The 17,757-nt window shown below is 49.2% G+C and overlaps 1 long non-coding RNA gene across 2 annotated transcripts; it reads right to left on the bottom strand.

The window, feature by feature from the left end:
• Positions 1 to 1,460: 1,460 nt before the first annotated feature.
• LOC140845527 (uncharacterized) lies at positions 1,461 to 13,041 on the bottom strand. 2 transcript variants are annotated; one of them, XR_012124362.1, is made up of 4 exons: positions 12,717 to 13,041; positions 3,360 to 3,445; positions 1,907 to 1,958; positions 1,461 to 1,592 (listed from the first exon to the last, which is right to left on the bottom strand). It is a non-coding gene; the product is annotated as an uncharacterized lncRNA (long non-coding RNA). The 2 variants fall into 2 exon arrangements; XR_012124361.1 differs by lacking the exon at positions 1,461 to 1,592 and having other exon boundaries at positions 1,793 to 1,958.
• Positions 13,042 to 17,757: the final 4,716 nt, after the last annotated feature.

The following is a 17,757-nucleotide window of genomic DNA, read 5'->3' as shown; positions in this document are numbered from 1 at the left end:
CAGATAAAGGTCATTGTAAGGTAATTAATTGGCCTAATTCCAGTAGTATTGTATGTCAGGATAGGGAGGCCTGAGGAGACGGGGAGAGAGACTAGGGAAGGGCTGGTCGGGGCAGCAGTCAGAACACCCACACGGTTATCGATTACGTTCGCCATGTTACATGGTCATGGTGCCCCAGAACGATCACACTGGTAAAACCAAAGACCACAGACCACCGTAACAAATACAAAAACAATGAAAAGGATTTAAATATTTTGAGAATTACCAAAATGTGACACAGAGACATGAAGTGAGCAGATGCTTTGGAGAAATGGCACCAATACCTGCTGGGTGTAGGGCTGCCGCACGACTCGTGTGTGTGAAAGGCACAATGTCTTTGAAGCGCAATAGTGGTGTGACTAAAACGAGGTCTGCCTGTACTGAGTCTTGGTGAGTAAAAGTTTCAGCTGGTGGGATGATTTTCAAATCAAAGGGTTTTAAGCAGATTTTACTAAACATGCTTTTATGGTCCTCAAAAGTCCAACATACTAACTACAATTGAAATAGAGATTTACTCATGCTCACTGCTTGGAGGAAAGGCAGTGATTTTTCTGGTTATTTGCAAGGATGGTCTGAGTTTGAAGATAGATTGTCATGTAAGAAAGACCTGTAGTGAAGGTATGGTCTGTAGGTCATCACAGGTGCCTGATGACTTGAATTATGCCTTAGGGTGTATTCATGCAGGAAAAACAGTATGTTGGAAACTTTTGGTTTCATTAGAGTGATAGTCATGCTTGTTTTGGTGTTTCTTGTTCGTCACCTGCTCCAGTTCTCAGCTCACTGGGTCCCATTTGTCCACCTCACCTGTGGGGCCTGCCACCCTTTACACACAAGGTGGTCTCTTCCCTAGGGAGTGGCAGGTCCCCCCTGCAGGTGAAGGCAGAAGGGTGGGCCCAGATCCTGGCAGGAGGGGTGAGGAATGGCATTCAGTGTCGACATCCTGCAAAGCCAGGATGGCGCCTGGCCTCTGTGGCCAGCCTGGGGCCCGTCTCACCATGGATGCTGTTTCCGTGTACCCCTTGGGGTACTGGGAGCTCACATACAGATCCTGGGGCATCGCGCTCTGCTCACATCTGGTCGGATTGAGGAGACATTCCTGGATGTCATGGAGGAGACATTGTAACAATAGTAGCATTTTCTATATGCCAGGTTCTGTTCTAAGACTGTATTTCATATTAATGTGGTTCTCAAACAGGTCCTCTGGAAAGGATGCTATTCCTGTCTCTGTTTTGTAGACAGACGCGTGAAGGCGGGGTGGTTGTGAGACCTCGCTGAGACGGCCCAGCCGGTGGATGGCAGAGCTGCGGCCCAGGCTGTGCTGGTGCGCGGCGCTTGGCCTGCCTCTCTCGCCGACGGGCCACACACACTGTGGGAAGAAGGAAGCATGGAGGTCCTGAAGAGTCTTGAGTTTGGAGAAAAGTGGCCATTTTCAGATCAGTGTAGACAGTCAGATATTGTAGGGTTGCTGGATGATCTGACCCACTTGTTGCAAACTTGGAAGGTGCCTCTCAGTGGATAAGGAGACAGGTCTCAGGGCTGTGGGGTCTCAAATACTGAAAAAGTAAACACTCTTTATTCATGTTCACTCTTTTTATTATTTTTTTACATTGAGTCACATGTAATAAAATGCACAAAGCTTAGTGTACAGCTTGATGAATTTTGACGTGTGTACACACTCCTGCAACCGTCACCCCAGATCAAGATAGCAAAGACTCTCACTGACTCCCCCCCCACCCGCATCTCCCACACCCCTGCCTCCTGCCCATGGTGGCCACCCACAGTGGGATCACTAAGTTGCATGGGATTTCTATTGTTAGGTTTTGAGAAACCTCCATACTTCTTTAAAAGGAAACATTTAAAAACTTACCTAGTGATGGAGGAAATCAGACATATGGAACATGTGTAATATTTGATGGTTGCTAGGAAAATAATAAATAGAAACATTTAGCCATTTAGCAACCTGTGTTGTTAGGGCTAGATTTACAAATTAAATGTGTATAAAATAGACAAAAGCCTGGATTTATAACCTATAATTCTTGTCCAATATTTCCTATATTCTTCAGTTACTCTTAGAAACCAATTTTTTCACATCAGATTATTACTGGTTATTTTTCAGGATTGCTGCATTGCATGTACATAAAACGTGTGATACTGAAAAAGAAAGTGGTCTCTGTATGCTTTGGTAGTGTGAGTTTTGTAAAATCTCATTTATGATGTGTTCTTAATTCTTCAAATGAAGTATTAATGTACAAGGAGACTTCAGCTGCACTAAGATAACAAACATCGTTTGCAGCTTTTACATCACTTAGAATGCAAAGGCTTATTTTTTTCACCCAGTAGGAATTTTGGATTTGATTTATTTTAGGTAATCATTTGCCAGCTCCCATCTGAGGCATCTTTTAGTCCAACATGTGGTGGTATTTATAATTATTTTTAAATTAAGTTTTATTAATACATAATTTACATACAGTAAAATTCATCCTTTGTGGTGTACACATACACAACTTCCACCACAGTCAGGTTGGAGCATATCCCCCGACCCAAATCCTCCCGTCAGGATGGAGCATCTTCCATTCACCCAAGGCCCCATGAGCTCCTCCCTCTTCCCCCATCAGCCACTGATTTCTGTCCCTACATGACTTTTCAGGAAGCCATAGAAATTGAATAACACAGCATGTGTTTATTGTGTGGGTCTCTCATTTAGCTTAATGCTTTGAATCATTTTCATGTTGTTGCACATATCAGTAGTTTGTGCCATTACATGGATATCATGCCTCGTGTAAAATTCACTAGTCTGTGGGTGTTTTGGCTGTCTCTAGTTTTTCTTAATTATGAGTAAAGCTACAGAAACATTCACGAACAGCTCTTATGTAAACATGTTTTATGTAACTTGGATAAATACTTACATATGGGATTTCTGGGTCATATGTTAAGTGTGTGTTTTACTTTATTGGAACTGCCAAACTGCTTTGTAAGTGGCCATGCAATTTTGGTCACAAAATTTTTTGAACAAAATTTGTTATGAACAGATCTATGTGAATCCTAAGTAAATATGGCCAACTGAATTCCACTGTACACTTAAAAGTAACTCTCAAGTAGAATTTGTCCTTGAATGCAAGATTAGTTCAATGTCAGAAAATCTAATGACTTAATTCACTACTTTGGTAGAAAGAAAATATTTTGTTTTATCAGTAGATGCAGAAAAAACATTGAAGTCCATTACTGTTTAAGATTAAAAGGAAAGAGCTAGCAAAGTAAGAATGGAAAGAAGATTCTTCACTGGCAAAGGTTATATAACAAAATTTATAGCAACTACATACTTAATTGAGAAATTTTATGTTCATTCTCTGTAAGATCAGGCACATGACAAAGTAGTTACAGCTCCGTTCACGCAGTGCTGTAGGTTCTGGCCAATAAAACGGAAAGAAAAGAAATGGGTGAAAAGGCTTGGAAAAGGAGAGACAAAGCTCATTATGTGCAGATCATTTGATTCAATTAATGGGAAAACTAATAGAATCATTAGGCTATTAGAATTAATATAATTCAGTGAGGTGGCTACAAGTTACACCTAGTAAATAATCAAATATCAATAATAACTAATTAAACTTAAAATAAAAATAAGATTTCCTTTATAATAGCAACTAATACTTGAAAATATCTAGGAGCATAACTAAGAAAAATAACTATGGGGAAATATTTAAAACTCTAAGAAACTACATAGAAGATCTGAATAGCATTTTATATTTTTCATAGTTTAAGTTACAACTTAAAATTATAAGGATGCCATTTCTTCACTAATTTATAAATTTATTGCAATCTCAATCAAAATTCTAGTAGGGCTCAATGAACTTATTCCAAAACTTATATGGGAAAAAATCCATAAAGGGCTAAGTCAACTTCATATTTTCCCTGTTAGATAGTAACAAATATTTTAAAAACAAAAACAATATGTATTGGCTCAAGAACTGAACTAAAGCCAGAGGACTATAATAGGAATTCAGAGATAGACCCTTGTATATTTGAGGACTTAATACATTAAATATCACACCACAAAACAACAGAAAAAAAGATGGGTTACTTGGTACAATATTTAGGAAAAATGGACTCTATATTGAGGAAAAGTAAAACTTTTTACTGGAACATGCATTTGATGAATTAAATATCTAGATGTAAAAGGTAAAACAGTGAGCAGGGAGAAGAAAATGTAGGGGCATCGCTTTGTGACCTACGCTTGGGAAAGCCTTCCTCAACGAAACTTGAAAAGTTACCAAGCATGAGATAAAAAATGTGATGAATTTATTTTAATCAAAATTAAAAATATTTTCAGTTGAAGAACACCATGACAAAGTTAATGGCCAAGAGTAATATTGAGTTTGAAAAATAAGTAGTGTGCAAAAAAGTGGACATGGTCCTTGTTGCATGTCAGAGTCATGCTGGGCCTGTGTTTCGGTGTCAGGGCTTGTGCCTCCCTCCACCCCCGCTGAGACCAAGTGCATGAGTGGACGGACGCTCACCTAGCGCCACTCGCAGGTGAGGCGGATTAAGAATGGAGGCCACCAATTGAGACAGTGTGTTGTGTGTCCTGCCCCTAGACTAAATATGAATTTAGGTATGGGTTCATTATTATTTACCTTTCCTAGAACTCATTTTGTTCCCTTAACGACAATTTTATTTTTTCCTAATTCTGGCTGTAGTTCCTTCAGGTATTACCCCTTCTCCATCTCACTGTCCTCCTTCTGGAACTCCTAGTACGTGAGGATTAGGCTTGGTTGGTCATCTACACTCCCACGGTCTCCATCCTCTCACCTCCATAAGCTGCATTCTGGACGATTTCTAATCTGTCTTTCAGTTTGCTAATTCTCTCTTCAGCTGTTTCTAATCAGCTCCTAACCCATCAATTGAATGTTTATGTCCAGTGGCTCCATTCTTATTTCTAGTCTCATTTTGGTTCTTTTTAGTCTTTAGTCCTTTATTTTAGCATCTGGTTATTTCAAGTTTCTAGTCCATTTAAACATTGAGTTAAAGTCTGCATGTGATGGCTCTACTGTCTAAAGTTTTCAGCTCTCCATTTCTGTTGTTCATTGTGTCCAATAGCTCTGGTCATAGGGAAACATCCAGAGAGGACTTCCAGCAGGGTTTATCCTGAGGGGCCTGGGGGGCTCGAGCAGCCAAGTGCGGTCTAGTCTGCTCTACTATGTGCTCCAGGAGCATTACCTGCCGAGACCACGCCTTTTGGTTTTGTCAGCTCCTTAACTTGTGCATCCTTGTGTCACACAGCATAAGTTGAAGCTGCGCCTGGACTTTGGAGCTCATTTCCTGGTCTTGTGCCCATGGGCATCTGGCCATACTTCATTCAGGTTTATATACCTGGATCTTCTGGCCTTGTGCAGCCTCCTCAGCCCCAGCTCCCTTCCTCACAAGACCTCAAGTCCCCATCTTCTGTGTCCATATGGCCATTAAAGCCTAAGCCACCTCCCCACCTGGCTTGGCAGAAACTGGCGATTTCCTTAGAACAGATGAGTGTGACGTCATAAACATACCCTTCTGGCTTTCAGGTGTTTTTTGCATTTTGCCCTTATGTCCTTTCCAGCTCAAATATGAAATGCATTATTGATGAGGCCTGTGCAAATGTCAGAATCATTCACCCTTTCACCGCAGCCACCCCAGAGTCTGCAGCGTGCAATGGCGAAATGAGTACTGCTTCGGTTGGCAGTGCACAGTCCCTCCATGGGCGTTCTTGACTTTACCTTTGGGAGGGAGTCCTCCCCGGCCCTCGGGCTGTGCCTTCCAGCCTCACTGCCTCCCTGGGAGCTCTCTGACCCCTCGTTACCACTGAAGCCTTGAGTCACTGAACAGCTGACCCCACTTTGATACCGAAGCTGAGAGGAAGCAGCGGCTGAAGCCCAAACCTGGCAGCTTAAGTGATCGACTTCTGTTGGTTTGTTTTGTTCATTTGTTTTGTTTTTTTATGGACACGTTGACCAGAAAATTAGAAACAGATGGTTCCTGAGAGAAAGAAGAACAAGGAAAACATGAGGGCACTGCCACAGTGTCCTGGAGTCCTGACAGGAGACCCATGGTCTTGGCTTTTCCTGACTCTAAACCCACTTTTGTTCTTTAGCAACTTCAGACATTCCAGTAATCATATAACAAAATGCCTTTATGCCACATGAGGCCAAGTCAGGTTTCTGTCCCTTGCAACCACACTTGCTAGTTGCATCCTCCAAGTCCTCACAGCAACATCGCAGCCTCCCTGCAGAGCAGTTGGGAGAACCCCCCTTTCCCACTGTGGGTGGCGCTTTGTGCCCTGGCTCTAAAGGCCCTTGTCTCGCGTTCTGTGACTCTTAAAGACTCTCCTAAAGCTGAGCGCTCCTCTGTTCCCCTGCAGCTCCATTTCCATGGAGCCCTGGCTCTGCTTTGCCCTCCCTTTTCTCTCTCCAGCCACCAAGGGGCAGTGCCCTGCTGGGTCCAGCTGACACAGACGCCTGGGACCATTCTGCGTCAGCTCCACATCCGTCACTGAGGACCTGACATTCAGAGGTTGAATTCTGAGCTGAAGTCAAACTGAATTTACGTGCATAAGAATTAATGTGTCTCAGAGAGCTGGGGACCCATCTGGTCAGCCCCCAAATTAAAATGTTGCTGAGAAACCTAGTAAGTTGCCTGATTTGCTTGGTGGCCAAAGTCCTCTGTGGGCCGCCTGTAGAGAAGCTGTGGGTACCGGCGTCCCAGCCCTGCATGTGGCCCGTCTCCAGGTCCACTCAAGGCCCTTGGCTAGGTCAACACATGCAGGGATTTGGGGGCTAATACATAGCACATGTTTCCCCTGTGGGGTGCAGAGGCTGGTCAGAGTTGGACGTGGGAGCCAGGCAGACAGAGAATGAAGTCCTGTATTGCTGACAAGCACAATGGGAGGCCTGGCTTCCATGGGTGCTGGGGGCCGGCCCCCCGCGTGTGGAAGCACCAGTCCCCACTGAGAGCTGAATGAGCTGCAAGGGCACGGCCCCAATTCGGGAGGGCTGGCGGCCTCCTGAGAGGAAGAGAGGCCTGCCCCTCCCCATGTGAAGGGGGAAGGGAGGACACGTGTCCACGTGTGGGAGGACAGGGAGGACGCAGCCCTCCCCAGACGTGCCCTTTGACCCTGATCTAGGCCTTCTGCCTCCAGCCTGAGAGACCGTAACCCTGCTGCTCAGTCCCGGCCCACGGTCCTCTGTTTTGGCAGCTGGAGCCCACTAGGACCCCTGGCAAAGAGCTTGTCGGCACTGTCCTGAACTTGTCCCCAGTGTAGCCTCAGCCTTCTCCGGTTAGTGTGGGTTTCAGCAGCTTTGCCAAGCCGGCCCTGCAGGGAGCTGGGCAGGAAGGAGCCAGCCCCGCACACCCTGCCCTTTGTCCTGACTCACCGGCTGAACCAGCCACCCTCCTGCCTGGGCACTGGGGGCTGGGAGGCTGCTGTGTGCCCACCCCCACCCGAGACCCATCACAAATAGCAGCTGGAGGCTGCGGGGGTGGGATGTTCGACTTGGCGCCCGGGACTGGCTGAGCTGCGCAGATGTCTGGAAAGCTCTCTCGCAGTGCACATAGACCGATTCCGACCTTGGCGCTCAACCAGTATTAATTAGGATACCAACAGAACGTACTTTGAATTAACTAAGTACAACACCTGTATAGATTTCGCTATTTTTGATGCACTTTGTTCTATGGTCTAGAAAATTACAGTAATACTTTTGCTGTAAGTGGGCCCTTTGGACAAGCCTCTTAATCAATGAAAGGTGATTGAATCCACGTGGTATTTTATCTTTGCCTGCAGCTGACCACAGCCACCTTGGATGGCAAGCTTCAGCTGTTCGTGGCCAAATGCGCCCTGAGCCACAGGCTGGGCTGGGAGGGCCTGGTGAGGGCTTCGCTGCCAACCCCTCCTTCCGCAAACTGCTCGCCGCATCCACGCCAACCGCATGTTTGTGAACGGATCCCCCTTATTGGAGAAGTGGGAGTGGCATCCAGCACTTCTGCACAAAGTCTGGCGAAGTGAAAACAATGTTCTTCAATAAAAAATTACCCAGTGTTTCTGTCATAACTTAGACTTTGCAGAGAGGGAAGGAGGGCAGGCCGGCCCACGTGGTGCCATCACGCAGGCTTCCCACTGGCCTGCTGATGCACAAGCCCCCGTTTTATGTGGGGAGCTGGGCCTCTGCCCTTTGGCTTCTGGGCCTTTCCCCCTTGGCTGATGGCTGAGCTGGTCCTGTCTCCTCCCACAGGAGCTCCTCAGGATGAACAGCCATCCTCAGAATGGGCTCGGCTCCCCTCTGCCTCCAGAGGATCCGAGAAGGGCTAGGATGCTTCTAGAACACGTCCAGGTCAGGCCTGCCTGGGAGCCCTGGGGTTGTCCATTCCATCTGGGGAATGCGGTGGGGCTCCCCACCTCCTGGAGCACCTGTCGCCTCCCATGGACCACTGAGGGGTCTACTTCCTGGGTTCTCATGGGAATTTCCCACACTCACTGACCATAAAATACATAATTTTTTTTGCAAAGTTTTTGTGAAACAGGATTTTAGAACTCATTTTTATTTTTCTAACATTTGTAGTTTTCCAAACATTTTTATCCATTTACAGTAATTATATTTCCCTTTGTTAAAAAGAAATTCATTTAAAACTAGTTAGAAATAGGTGAATTAAACATTCTATTGGCAACAGTCCTATAGAATCTTATTTAAGTTACATCATTTAAACTTTAAATGTTATTATTAATCCTGGTAAAATACATGTAACATAAAAATCACCCTTTTAGCCATTTTTCAGTATATCATTCAGTGGTATTAACTGTGTGCACATTGTTGTGCAGCTGTCAGCCCCACCATCTCCAGAATTTTTTCCTTTTGCAGAACTAAAATTCTGTCCCCATTAAACACTAATTCCCTGCTCACCCTCCTCCAGCTCCAGGCACCTGCCCCTGGACTTTCTGTCTCTACCAACGGGACTTTGCAGACCTCATGTAAGTGGAATCACGCAGTCTGTGTCCCTTTGTGTATGGCCTGTTTTACTGAGCATCACCTCAGGGTCCATCTGCGCTGTAGCAGGTGTCAGGACACCCTTCCTTGAGGCTGTGCACTGTGCCCCGTGTGGGTGTGACCTCGTGTGTCCATCCATCCACCTGTGCCACCTCTTGGCCGTTGTGTGTCCCTCTGCGGTGGACAGGGGTGTGCAAGCATCCCTTCACGGCCCTGCTTTCAGTCCTTCTGGACGAACCCCCAGAAGCGGGATTGCTGGGTCACCTGGGGGCCCTAGTTCTGCCTTTCTGAGGAGCCGTCATGTGTTCTGCACGGCAGCCACTCCCTTTTACGTTCCGCCCGCAGGGCACAGCATTGAGCTGTGTCGGCAGGCCGGTTATATGTGTGGCTTTCAGAGTAAATGTCCTGTCACAGATTGCTTTCGTTTTTATCTGAGTTTTCTGTGAAGTAAGTCCCAATTCCAGTTTTGTCAAATGTGACTTTATTGAGAAAAATAAAAAGTTATTTAATGTCAATAATAATAGCTAAATAATATGTTAAAGGAAAATTATAATGTGTGAAAAAACCACCAGCCATGGCAGAACTTTATCAAGGGAAAGCATAGGTAAAACATACTGGGAAAGCTGCTCTCCGAGCTCAGCCCAGCTCCGCTTCAGGCTGCTGCCCGGCTGGGGCCAAGCTGGGCGAGGGTGGGGGGCCCGGCGTTGCTCCTGGCTGAGGCCGCGCTGTTCCAGGTTCAGGTGCGTGATGCTTCCATGCTGGCCAGCGAGGAGCAGTCCAGGGTGCCCTGGAGGCTCAGTAATCTGCCTTCTGCAGGTGTGATGTGATTACAGTTTATCAGCACTGTGGTAACTACACATTTTCAGGCAATGGCCAAGTGTACTGTATTGCAACAGTGAAGTAACAATGTACTATATTGTTACTATATTGTAGCAGTGAGATATACTGTATCGCCAGCCTTCATCAGAGAGCAGAAAGAAGCACGTTCGTACAGAGCTCTTCATTTCTAACTGATTCGCTTCATTATCCCACTTTTCATGGCGATGCTGAGTTTGAAGGCATTGCTCTCACTGTCTTCGCTCTCCAAGTAGTTGACAAGCTGTGCCACGGGGGTGTGGCAATGGCATTTCATCTTGGAAGACCCAATTAAAGGCATTCTCTGCACAGATAATTCATAGATTGATCAGGTTAAGAGTAGCTGGCCCCTTTTGGCCTACATGCACCAGGCTCTCTACAGTCCTTTGCCAGGGCAGGTGGCTCAGATGTGAGCCAGCTCAGCCTGGGACTGTGGCGTCCACGCAGAGGACTGGGGACGCCAAAGCGGAACCACAGAGATGATCCAGGAGACGCACAGCCCAGCTCAAATGTAGACACCAGTGTGATGGAGGGTGTCCTCCCAGAGGAGGGTGCCCCTGAGGAGACCTGGCCGGGGTCCTAGGTGGGCCCAGAGGTAGCCTCCCAGGGCTGTGGGGGGACATGGAGTGGGTGACAGCCAGCGGTTTCAGGAGCATCTCACAGCTTGCGAAAGTAGGTGACCTGGCCGTGGCACTAATCCCCATGGGCATTTTGCAAGGTGGGCCTTCCCTGGTTACAGGAGGCCAGCTGAGGGCAGCTCCCTGGGCAGCCCTGGCCAGGCGGATGGCGAGGCTGGTGGCCAGGCTGGTGGTGAGGCTGGTGGCGAGTGTTCGGTGGGCAAGAGGTGCTGCCCTGTTCTGCAGCGGACTAGACGTGGGTCTGTCTGGCCCGCTTGAGGGTCTGCAATTCAATGGCTCCTAGGATCCCTTTTTGGTATTTGAATGACCAAACGAGTCATATTATGTGGCATATGTCATGGGTCTGCACAGCACCGGAACACCCATGTTTTTGTAGACAACAAGTGTGAGTGTGACTGGCATCCATGCTGTGCCTCACAGGGTGGTCTAAACAAATTCTGTAATAAGCAATTTCTGTCCATTTCTGACACTTTTTAAAGGTGTGCTTTTCAGGTGGGGGCTCATTCCTCCTCCTATTTCAGACTTTGGAAGGAAGCTGCCTGGTGTTTCTGTAGTAAAGGTGCTGTTATTTGTGTTTTGCAAATGATTAATAGTCAAATGGAGAAAAAGATGAGATTCGTGGGGTATGCAGACACCAACAGACCTGTGGGAGATGGCCTTAGTGGGGAGCAGATGCCTCACATGCTAGAGAGCGTCTTCTCCAGGCACCCCACAGGCCTCTGGGGTGGGTGTCGGACTGAACCATGTACACTTGCCAACCTTCAGCTGTTTGACTTACAAAAATGGCAGGTTTGTATGGTTCAACCAAATATGTTTTCAAAAGCGGGACTTAAAACACGTGTTGAATCCACCTCCATCAGCCCTCCACTCTTCTCTCCCTGCTTTTCTTCCTTTCTTCTTTCCCACATGAATGTTTTTAGTGCCAGCTTTGTTCCAGGTCCTGATAAGGACTGGTTGTTCAGTCTGTGTCTTCTGAATGTTCCCAACTTAACTGTAACTTCTGTTAGTGGCTTTATGCCTTGGGACCCTGCAGCTGCCGACACAGAAGAAATGGCCCACGAAGGGCAGGCAGCCACATTGTCCATCTGGGACATGCCTCCAGGGGTAGCTGACAGCTGCCTGCTTTGTCACTGGGTCACGGGCACTTGGGGTGGCCTCATGCTGTGAAGTATGTCCCATGTCCCACTACCTGCCCCCAGGCCCTGGTTGTTGCTATGCAATGGTGCAGTGTGTGCCCACCTTCCCTGGTGCACAGGACCTGTGGCAAGAGAACAGCTTCCAGAGGAAGAATGAGTGGGAATGAATGACACTGAAGACAGATCACAGTTGGCAGGGGCAAGGTGGCCATCTGTGATTTAGGTTAATGGCAAGAAGTTGGGGGTGTGTGGAGAAGAGGGTGTTTACACAGCCCTCCGGTGGAAGAGGGGCTCGAGGAGGGTGAGGGGCTGCCAGTGCGAGGCAGAGGTGAGTGTCCTGCTGGGCGTGGGGCATGAGACGCACATAGGCATGTCTGTCTGTTCCCAGAGCTTGAGGGACGAGCGCCCCAGGAAGCTGGGAGGAGGCGACCCTGCACTTGTTTCTTTGCTGGTGGGCGACTAGGACACCAATCTTCTGGATCAGTGGCACATTTATGTTCTTCCCTCCCCCTCTCCCCCTCTGCATCTGAGAGAGCAGGTCAGCTTGACAGCTGTATGTGGGCCCCGGGGCCAGGGGCACAGGTTAAAGGCCTTTCTGTCCACATCATGTCAGCCCGCTCACAGTGTTCTGGAGGGGGCATCTTATTCTTGGTGCTGAAATGCCCGCCGTTGTCACAAGAGAGCTCCCCAGCTTGCCTTTCACTTGGGCAGGAGAACCTTTGGGGTGCGGTGCCCTGGCACGTGCGCTGCTGGGACCACCCTAATGAGAACAGGATCCCGCATCTGGGCTGTTACGGGCTCTTCCACCTGTCACTTGGATGGCAGCTGTTTATAGCCAGAAGCTCCAGGTTGGATCACTCTGTGCAAAAGTCACAGCTTCCCATCCAGATAACAAAGCCGTGGCAGGAAGAAGAGGAAAATGACAAGAATCAAGCAGGGCAGGTGTGAATGCCATACTGCCTTTCGCTCTGAAATGTAAAACTTAGCAAAGACAAGTCCCTGATTTGGCCGCTGGCCTCTTGCAGGCCTTGACGCACTCTTACCTGGCCGTGCTCGTGAGTTGTGTGCGCTGTCAGTCTGGCTGGTCCCCTTTATCCTCTGTGGGGCTCCACCGAGTCCCCCTCACCCCATCGTCGCAGTGTCCTCCTGGGAACGTCTCCTGACCCAGACCCTCAGGGTCTGCGGTCCTCCTGTGTGCGGCTTCATGCTCTCCTCTCATGCCTCCTCTTCATAGGACATCAGAGAGAAATAATTTACAAGCATTTCCACCAAGAAACACTAAACTTTCCACTGAAAAACAAACTTTGCTTCAGACCTGGAGAACCACTTGCAGGCTGTGACAAGTGCCGGGGTGAGGCTGCATTCCATCCCCACCGACTGGCCTCAGTGGACTTAACACATTACAAACGGGTGAGGAAATAGGAAAATACAAGCCTTCTAAGTGAAACCATACTGCTTTTCTTCTGTTGTGAAATAAATAAAACAACATTTTTCTTTCAAAGATGTGGAATAAATCCATGCACTTTGCTGTGGTTGTTTTAAAAGAAACTACACTTTAAAATATTGGGGGGAGTAACTAAGTTAATCATCTTCCCTTTTTGAATGGAGAAAAAGTATTTTGCTCTTCTGCAGATAGCTTTAGGAAAATCAATAAGCAAGCAACTGAAAAGCAGTTTCTGACACATGTCAGACAAAGATGTATGTCTAGATCATATAAGAACTGTAATTTGTAACAAAAAGGCAAAACAGTCAAAAGTGGACAATATAGTTGAATAGGCACCTCAGGAGAGAAGACCCACAGGTGTCAGTGCGAAAGGAAGCACCCCGGGGCATCCTGGGCACGGCACAGTGAACACGCCTGCGCCTCATGGGGGTTCCGGAACCTGTGCATACTGACAGTACAGCTGTTGGCAAGCATGTGGTTGATCCGTGACTGTAACTGTTGCTGACAGAGTATAAGATGGTATAGTTTGGAAATACACCTGGCAGTTTCTCAAAAAGTTAGACATCCACCCCTTTCCCCCAAAATTTCACTTCTAGATATTTATCTGAAAGAAAGGACATATGTGTCCATAATGCACCCTGCATGAGAGGCTTAATTCAAGAAACCAAGGACGAGAATGAGCCCTGGTGTCTGTCAGGCAAGTGGTGTTTGCAGGGAGATTCTCCTCAGCCTGAAAAATGTCATCTTCTGGTTCATGTGTTGATGTGCGTGCCTCTTGGGTGAAAGAAGCCAGACAGAAAACACGTGGTCTGTGGCTCAACTGATAGGAGTTTCTAGAAGTGTTCAGACAGGCCTGGGACCTGAGAAATCAGATTGCAGCAGGCTTGTCCTGGGGACAGAGGTATCTTCTAGGGGATGGACATATTTTGCCATCCCGTGTGGGTCCCAGAACATATGTTTTTGTCAGAAAGAACACACCACCATACATAAATGTCATCTAAATAAAATGTCTCTGGAGAGACAGACAAGAACTTGAATGTGTAGATCCAGTGATAGCTGGTGGTGGCGCATGGCAGTGTGTGCTGCAGACCTGTGCTGTCAGCCTCTGTACTAGTCATGCACCTACTTGCGGCCTTTCCATCCAGCATTCACTGTGTTCCTGGGGTGGGAAACAGCAGTGAACTGAAGGAACAAAAACCCTGGGGCCGGCATTCCCGCTGGCCTGAAGGTGGGGCTTTCCTCCAGGCTCAGGCTGTCCGCCTCTGGCTCGTGGCCCCGCAAGCTCCTGCCTGGGACTGTGGGGCGTGTCCGTGCAGCATGACTGTGGCAGGGCCCCTGGTCGTGATTTCCCTTAAGGGCCACGACTCAAAAACTGGAAAGGGTCAGATGCCGCAGCTCCGATCCTACCAGGATAAGTATAAAGAAACCAGATTTTGATTAGTGGGAATTCTGGAAGAGGGGTAGGAGAAGTAATTAAAAATTTATGCAAAGGGAAATTCAAAATACTGAGTAAGTATCCACCTGGAGTCTTCCGACATCATTTAAACTTCTTACATTACTGTGCTGGTGTTCTTTGCCTCCCGTGCCCATGCTCAGTATCAGGACAGTCATACGCACGCGGGCTCCTCTCTTGTACATTTCTGGTCCTTCACTTCACAGATAGACCTCATTTTATTGTGCTTTGTAGATGTTGCTTTGTTTTACGAATTGAAGGTTTGTGGTAACTGCATGGAGAAAGTCTGTTGTATTTTTCCAACAGCATTTGCCCATTTTCCTGTCTCTGTGTCACGTTTTAGTAATTATTGAAATATTTCAGATATTTTCACTATTATCATATTTGTTATGGTGATCTGCGATTAGCAGTCTTTGATGTTACTGCTGCAAGTGTTCGGGAGCACCATGAACTCCAACCACAGAAGCTGGCGAATTTAATAAAGGTCTGTGTTCTGACTGCTTCACTTATCTCCCTCCTTTCCTCAGGCCGCCCCAGTCCCGAGACACAACACTGACATCAGGCTGGTCAATAACCCTTAGAGTGTCAGGTGAGAGGGAGAGGCACACGTCTCTCAATCAAAAGCTGGAAGAAATGATCAGGCTGAGTGAACAAGGGCATCACAGCCAAGACGGGCCTAACGCAGGGCCTCCTGTGCCCACCAGCCAGCCAGGGTAAAGGTCTGGAAGGAAATGTATGTGCTCCTCCAGTGAGTGACAGGGAGGTGAAGCAGCCCTGTGCTGGTGGGACCAAGCCTTGGTGGTCTGGGTGGAAGATCAGCCCAGCCGCACCACAGCACCCTCTGAAGCCAAAGCCTCACCCCGAGCAAGGCCCCGGCTCTGCAAGGCAGCGAAGGCTGCGAGAGGGGAGAAAGCCACAGGAGAAAGTCTGAGGCTGGCAGAGGCTGGCTCTGAGGCTCCAGGAAAGGCGCGTCTCCACGGCATCCGAGTGCAGGTGTGGCTGCAGGAGCTGGTGGGGGAGCCGTAGCAGGTGTCCCGAGGCCCCGCTGAGGGGCCCCGTGAAGGCGGCTGCGCCACCCAGCAGGTTTCCCAGGCAGACGGAACAGCCTTCTGTGGGGAGAAGACGCCATCCAGGACCTCCACAGCTGCAGAGGAGAGTCAGCGCCCGGCCCCCAGCTTCCGGGGACAGGCTGGCTCTCGTCAGGGGCGAGTGCGGCTGGGGCTTCAAACAGCAGACGGAGGTGAGGCTCTGAAGCACTAACGATTGTGGCACTGAGTTCCCTCTACTGCAGGCATTGCTTTTGGTGAAGGAGGTAAGTGGAAGCCCATCCCATTGCTGCCCCTTGACGCCATGGGCGGGGTCTCCCTGCCATCTGCCCTCTTCTGAGCCTAAATCCTGGCTCCAGGTCTGGGACCAGCCTTTTCTCACATTTTTCCTCCCGGTTGCTGGGTCCCCGCACGCATGAATGTTTCCGTGAACCACAGGGTGGTTGCAGGAGACCCATCCTGCTGGGCCGACTTCCAAACCCTGTTCTGGGCAGGGAGGCCCCTATTCCTAGTGCCCAGGTATGTACCAGTCAGATCAGAGAATTGTGAAGATGCCCCCTTTCTCTTGGGGATTGGTAGTCAATGCTTACCTTCCAGTGTCTGCGGGGGTTTCAAACACCCAGCATCTGTCCATGTGTCTTACAGTCTCTGGAAAGTTGTGAAATGGCCTTTTTCTGTCACTGTGTTAAAATAGATGCTGCAGAAGCCTGACGGGGAGGAATGGCTGTTGGGCCAGAGTCACCTGGGCTGGGCCCTGCCGCTAGCAGGGCACTGAGGAGTCGGGTGGTTCCTTCTGTGTCACAGATGGGCTGGTGAGGTCAAGGGAGGTGCTTCACTCAGAACTTGCCCCCATAACAAGGCCTCCAGCCCACGTTAGGAGGTGAGCGGCTGCGTCAGTTTAGTGCTTTGGTGTCTGATCACTGGGAATCCAGTTCAAGGGGAAACCCCCCACCCTGCCACCGGACATCTGCTCAAGCCCCTTGGTAGTTTTCCTTCCACTGACCCCCTGGCTCTGCTTGGCAGAGATCATAATGCTGGAACATTTATAATGCTGAAAGTAACAGTGTCTGCTCTTAAAACCCACTCCCAAATTCTCAGCTGTTAAAATTACAGTTGCTGGCATCTGCGTGGCTCAAGACTTCATGGAAGTTGACCCTCCCGCCCACCAGGCTGGGGCAGGTCTCAGCCATGGCTGCTGTTGCTGGATGCTTGGGGCTCAGGGGGTTGCATCTCCAGCTGCGGGCGATGGGCGGGTTAGCCAGGTGCAGGCGCTGGCTTGGAGTGGCCGCTCTTTCTCAGTCCATTTCCCCTGAAGTTTCAGAGGGGCAGGAGGGAGGCTCTGGGGCAGTGACTCATCTTGTTTTTAATTTCCACTTGTAACAGGAACGCAGCACCTACCATTGAAAAAGAGATGCCTTTGCCTGCGTGCCAAGGCCAGGGTGCTCCCTGCAGCCTGACCAGTGCCCCGGCAGCCCCAGGTCACAGCCTGCATGGGGTCTGGGGGGCCGCGCCCAGTTGCTGCTGTGACCGGGAGTGACCCAGGCCGCCCAGCCCCAGGGTCCAGGCTCGCAGTCACCTTGCAGGTGCGGGACTCACCTGGCTCTCCTGGAGAAGACAGGAGAGATGCTAGCGAGGAAGGAGGGGGTCACTGACAGCCAGGGCGACACCTGGGCTGAGGACAGGGCATGCCACCCGCCCCTCTGGGCTGCTGGCAGCTGTGTGCACACGTTCTTCACCCAGGGTCCACCCGCTGCACAGTCTGACTGCTCCCAGATGTAAACCTCTGCAAGCAAAGGGCCTGCCCGCTCCTGGATGAGCTCCGAGTGTGCCAGGAGGGCTCTGACCTCTGACCTGGGACTCTGAGATGTTGCTTGAAAATGGGCAGCTGCACGGAGGCACCAGCTGTGTGGCCTGTGCAGGCCGTGGCCAGAAGCGACACCCCCCGGTTACCTCTGTGACCCCTCAACTGCTCCCTCAGTTCCAGGAGCCATTGCACGCTGGGTGCCATGAAGCCACCAGCCTGGGAGGCCTGCATGAGAAATGCCCTGGCAGGGGATGGGCTTGTCAGGGACAGGCAGTCAGGAGATCCTGAGCTTCTGGTGATGGGAGAGAAGCCCATCCCTGCGTGATGCGTGGAGGGT

This window comes from Manis javanica, chromosome 13 (genome assembly GCF_040802235.1).
Source record: "Manis javanica isolate MJ-LG chromosome 13, MJ_LKY, whole genome shotgun sequence".
In the NCBI taxonomy this organism is placed as follows: domain Eukaryota; kingdom Metazoa; phylum Chordata; class Mammalia; order Pholidota; family Manidae; genus Manis; species Manis javanica.
The sequence above is the reverse complement of the archived record's forward strand: the minus strand, read 5'-3'. Positions and strand labels throughout refer to the sequence as shown.